Source organism: Macaca mulatta, chromosome 10, assembly GCF_049350105.2.
Source record: "Macaca mulatta isolate MMU2019108-1 chromosome 10, T2T-MMU8v2.0, whole genome shotgun sequence".
NCBI classification, from domain to species: Eukaryota; Metazoa; Chordata; class Mammalia; order Primates; family Cercopithecidae; genus Macaca; species Macaca mulatta.
Genome location: NC_133415.1, coordinates 90,963,462 through 90,969,461, shown reverse-complemented (window position 1 = coordinate 90,969,461; position 6,000 = coordinate 90,963,462). Strand labels below are relative to the sequence as shown.

Sequence of the window (6,000 nt, the reverse complement as noted above, 5' to 3'; positions counted from 1 at the left end):
TTACTTCTAGGTCTATGATCTATTCTGAATTGATTTTTATGTATGGTGTGAAGAAGAGGCCAAACTTCATTATTTTACATGTGAATATTCAGTCGTTCCAGCACTGTTTGTTGAAGAGGCTATTCTTTCCCCATTGAAGAGTACTGGCACTGTTGAAAATCAATTGGCCACAATGTGAGGATTAGTGCCTAGACGCTAAATTCCATTCAGTTATGTCTGTCTTTATGACAGTACTACACAGTCTTGATTGTTGTAGCTCTGTAGTAAGTTCTGAAATCGGGGCTCACAGAGTGAGTCCTCCAACTTTGCTCTTCTTTCTCAAGATTGACAATTTCCATATGAATTTTAACATCAGCTTGTCAATGTCTACAAAAAAAGGCCTGCTGGAATCTTGATAGGAATTGCATTGAATAGGTAGATCATTTTGGGAAGTATTTGTGTGTGTGTGTGTGTATATATATATATATATATGTTTGTTTGTTTGAGATGGAGTCTCATTCTGTTGCCCAGGCTGGAGTACAATGACACAATCTCGGCTCACTGCAACCTCTGCCTCCCGTGTTCAAGCGATTCTCCTGCCTCAGCCTCCCGAGTAGCTTGGATTACAGGCACCCACCACCATGCCCGGCTAATCTTTGTATTTTTAGTAGAGACAAGGTTTCGCCATGTTGGCCATGCTGGTTTCAAACTCCTGACCTCAGGTGATCTGCCACCTCAGCCTCCCAAAGTGCTGGGATTACAGGCATGAACCACTGTGCCCGGCCGTATTGGCATCCTAATAATACTGTTTTCCAATCCACAAACATGGGATGTCTTTCTCTTTATTTAGGCCTTCTTTTCAACAATATTTGTTATTTTCAGAGTATGACTTTTGCACGTCTATTGTTGAATTTATTCATAATTATTTTATTGTTTATGATGCTCTTGAAACATTTTCTTAATTCTATTTTTTCTATTTTTTCCTTTTTCTGTTTTTGGATTGTTCATTGCTAGTGTTTAGAAATACAATTAATTTTTTTTTTGTATATTGGTCTTTCATCCTGCCACTTTGCTGAACTTGCTTATTAGGTTCTAGAAATTTTTTAGTGGATTATTTAGGATTTGCTGTATACAAGATCATGTCACCTGTAAATATCAATAAAATATCAATAGTTTTACTTCTTCCTTTCCAGTCTGAATTTCTTGCCTGATTGCCCTCACCAGAACATTCAGTACGCTGTTGAATAGAAATGGAGAAAAGCATCTTTGTCTTTTTCCTGATTTTTTTTTTTTTTTTTTTTTTTTTGAGACTGAGTGCAGTGGCGTGATCTTGGCTCACTGCAAGCTCTGTCTCCCGGGTTCATGCCAGTCTTGCGCCTCAGCCTCCTGAGTAGTTGGGACTACAGGTGCCTGCCATCACACCATCACACTTGGCTTTTTTTTTTTTTTTTTTTTTTGTATTTTTAGTAGAGACGGGGTTTCACCGTGTTAGCCAGGATGGTCTTGATGTCCTGACCACATGATCTGCCCGCCTCTGCCTCCTAAAGTGCTGGGATTACAGGTGTGAGCCACCGCGCCCGGACTGTTCCTGATTTTTTCTCTTTTTAGTTTTTAGGAGACAGGGTCTCACTTATGCTGCCCAGGCTGGTCTCAAACTCTAGACCTCAAGCAATCCTCCCACCTCAGCCCCCAAAGCACTGGGATTATAGGTATCAGCCACTGTGCCTGGTCTTAGGGGGACATTTTGTAGTTTTTCATCATTAAGTATGTTGTTAGCTATGAGTAGTCCATAGAAGCTATTTATTAGGTTGGAGCAATTGTCTTCTATTCCTAGTTTGTTGTCTCCACGAATTCTACTATGTTGGGTTTTAATTTTCATTCAGTTCAAAATACATTCTGATTTCCCTTTTGATTTATTTTTTACCCATATTTTGTTTGGAAGCATGTTACTTAGTTTCCAAATATTTGGGGATTTTCCGGGGATCTTTTCAGTATTGATTTAACTTTTTTTTTTTTTTTTTGAGATGGAGTCTTGCTCTGTCGCCCAGGCTGGAGTGCAGTGGTGCAATCTCGGCTCACTGCAGCCTCCGCCTTTCAGGTTCAAGTGATTCTCCTGCCTCAGCCTCCCGAGTAGGTGGGATTACAGGCATCCACAATCATGCCCGGCTACGTTTTGTATTTTTATTAGAGACAGGGTTTCACCATGTTGGCCAGTCTGGTCTCCAACTCCTGACCTCAGGTGATTTGTCTGCCTTGGCCTCCCAAAGTGCTGAGATTACAGGCATGAGTCACTGCGCCTGGCCTCGATTTTAATTTTCACTGTGGTCAGAGAATGTACTTTCTTTCTATGACTTGAATCCTTTAATTTTTTTTTTAAATAAAAATTTAGTCAGTTTGCTAGAGAACTTTTGAATTTTTGTTTTATGGCCTAGAATGTGGCCTATATTGGTAAATCTTACTTGGATACTTGAGAAGAATTTGTATTTTGCTGTTGTTGGGTAGAGTACTCTAGAAATGTCAATCAGGTCAAGGTTAACGGTGTTGTATGAGTCTACTACAATCCTGACTTTCTGCCTACTTATTGGTCTTAGTCTGCTCAGGCTGCTATAACAAATACCATAGACAGGATGGCATAAATAATAAGCATTTATTTTTCACAGTTATGGAGGCTGGAATTCTGAGAACAGAGTGTTAGTCTAGTTGGGTTATGGCAAGAACCCACTTCATGACTTGTAGACAAGCCACCTTTCTGTGTCCTCACAGGATGAGGACAGAGAGAGAGGGGGCAAATTCTCTGTGTTTCTTCTTATAAGGGCAGTAATCTCATGATGAGGGCTTCACCCTCATTACCTAATTTTCTCCCAAAGACCCCATCTCCAAATACCACCATATTGAGGATTCAAGTTTCAACATACAATTTTTGGAGAGGAGGGAGGACACAAACATTTAGTCTACAGCATTATTCTATCAATTATTAATATAAGGGTATTGAAATATCCACTATAATTGTGATTTGTCTATTTTCTTTGCAGTTCCATTGGTTTTTCCATTATATATTTTAAAACTCTGTTATTAAATGCATAAGTGTTTAAGATTATGTCCTCTTAATTGACCCCTGTATTATTGCAAAATGACCTCATCTATCCCTGATAAATACTTCTTTTCTCTGAAATCTAGTTTGCCTGATATTATTTAGATTTTTTTGTCTGATGTAGGTATGATATATCTCTTCATTTAAACTATTTGTGTCTTCATATTTAAAGTTTGCTTCTTCTAGGCAGCATATACTTGGTCTTGCCTTTTTTTAAAAAATCCAATCTATTGGCTGGACACAGCGGCTCACGCCTGTAATCCCAGCACTTTGGGAAGCCAAGGCGAGTGGATCACGAGGTCAGGAGATCGAGACCATCCTGGCCAACAAGGTGAAACCCCATCTCTACTAAAAATACAAAAAATTAGCTGGACGTGGTGGTATGTGCCTGTGGTCCCAGCTACACAGGAGGCTGAGGCAGGAAAATTGCTTGAACCTGGGAGGCAGAGGTTGCAGTGAGCCGAGATCATGCCACTGCAATCGAGCCTGGGCGACAAGGCAAGACTCCATATAAAAAAGAAAATCCAATCTAGCTCTGCCTTTTCATTGAGATGTTTAGACCATTTACATTTAATGTGATTACTGGTATGATTAGGCTTTAGTCTATCATCTTGCTATTTATTTTCTATTTGTTTATCTGTTTTCTGTTCGTTTTCCTTTTTCTGTCATCTTTTGGAATAACGGAATAATTTTTACAATTTCATTGTATCTCCTTTGTTGACTTCTTAGTTACAACTCTTAGTTTTGTTATTTTCGTGGTTGTTTTAGACTTTTAGTGTACTTGTTACCTTATTACATTGTACTTTCTTTTTTTTTTCTTTTTTTTTTTTTTTTTGAGACGGAATCTCCCTCTGTCGCCCAGGCTGGAGTGCAGTGGCCGGATCTCAGCTCACTGCAAGCTCCACCTCCCGGGTTCATGCTATTCTCCTGCCTCAGCCTCCCAAGTAGCTGGGACTATAGGCGCCCGCCTCCTCGCCCGGCTAGGTTTTTGTATTTTTTAGTAGAGACGGGGTTTCACCGTGTTAGCCAGGATGGTCTCGATCTCCTGACCTCGTGATCTGCCCGTCTTGGCCTCCCAAAGTGCTGGGATTACAGGCTTGAGCCACCGCGGCCGGCCACATTGTACTTTCAAGTGATATAACGCTTCACAAATACTATAAGAACTTCACAAGAGTATAATTCCATTTATCCCCTTCTGACCTTTATGTTGCTGTTGTACATTTCACTATTTTTCCCAAATGTATTATTATTTTTGCTTAGTCAATTGTCTTTTAAAGAGATTTAAATCAGGTAAATATTATATACTTTCCTATGTAGTTATCATTTTCAGTGCACTTTGTGTAGATTCAGATCTCCATCTGGTATGATTTTTCTTCTGTCTGAAAAGACATTTCTTATTGTTCAAGTCCAGTGGTGATGAATTCTTTCAGTTTTTGTTGCTGTGATAGCCTTTATTTCACTTTCATTTTTGAAAGAAATTTTTGCTAAGTATAGAATTGTAGACCAATGTTGTTTTGTTTTGCTTTGCTTTGTTTCTTTCAGCACTTTAAAGATGTTATGGTATTTTTTCTGGCTTACGTAGTTTCTAAGAAGTCTGATGTCATTCTTATCTTTGTTCTTCTGTATATAATGCTTCTTTTTACCCAATTACCACTGGTTCAGCAATTCAACTATGATGGGTTTTAATGTGTGTAGTTTTCTCATGTTTATCCTTTTTGAGGTTTACTGAGCTTCTTGGATCTATGGCTTTATAATTTTCACCAAATTTCTTTGACATTTCTTCAAAAATGTTTTCTGTCTCTTTCCCTCTTTCCTCTCTTTTCAGTATGTATTTTTGATTGTCGGTACTGTCTCACAGGTTCCTCCAGTTAGTCTTTGTCCAGACTTTTCTCTCTGTGCTTTATTTTGAATAATTTCTATTTACACGTCTTTAATGTTATACTAATCTTTTCTTTTGCAATGTCCAATCTGCTGTTAATCTCATTGAGATTAATTTCAAATATTCTTCATCTCTAAGAATTTGCTTTGGATTTAAGTCATATACATCCCATGTCTTTCCTCATTATGTTCATGTTTTCCTTTATCTCCTTGAGTACTTGTAACATTAATAGCTATCTTAAGACTTTTGTCAGCTAATTCAATAATCTGTGTCATTCTGGGTCTACTAATTTATTTTTCTCCTAGCTCTGGGCCATAGTTTTCTACTTTTCTGCATGCCTGGTGACTTTTTGTTGGATGATAAACTCAGTGAATTTTACATTGCTGAGTGCTAGGTTCTGTTGTATTTCTTTAAATAGGGTTAGGCTTTGTCCTGCCATGCAGTTAAGTTACCTGTGGATCTATTTAAGGTCTACTGTTAAGCTATTCTTTTATGGCAAGCTGTGAGCAGCTTTTACTCTAGGGATAATTTAGCCCTACTACAAAAGCATAATCTTTTTGAGGATTCTACCAATGCTGTCTGTATTACAAGGTCTCTCCCCATTCTAGTTAGTGTAAACCTTAACTATTCCCAGACTTTTTTGAGTTCTGGGAATTATCTGGTCTATTGCTTTCTGTTTGTTCTTTCTGTTTGATCTCATGGTGTTTCATCCCACACATGTACTGATTGGAACTCTCTTAAGGGTCAGAGGATCCTCTGCAGAGCTCCTGAGCTCTGTCTCTGTTCAGATACTTCCTATTATTTTTCCCTGCAAGTTCCAGCCACCTCAGCCTTCCTGACTCACTTAAGGGTCAGGGGACCATCTACAGAGTTCCTGATCTCTGTTTCTGTTCAGAGACTTCCTGTTATTTTTCCCTGCAAGTTCAAGCCACCTTAGCCTTCCTGAACTCTAATTTCTGTCTCCTCAATTCAGTGATACGATGGATCTCTGGTTCCCTATCTTTGTGCTGCACACTGGAAGTGCCCTGAATAAGTAAGGTAGGCAATCATA

General features: G+C 38.8%; 1 long non-coding RNA gene across 1 annotated transcript in view; it reads left to right on the top strand.

Moving 5' to 3' along the window:
• Positions 1 to 943: 943 nt before the first annotated feature.
• The window catches only part of LOC144332159 (uncharacterized), a 69,026-nt gene continuing 63,969 nt past the window's right edge, over positions 944 to 6,000 (top strand). The window contains exon 1 of the long non-coding RNA XR_013399933.1: positions 944 to 1,456. This is a non-coding gene — a long non-coding RNA (uncharacterized LOC144332159). The remainder of the gene's footprint in view (positions 1,457 to 6,000) is intronic.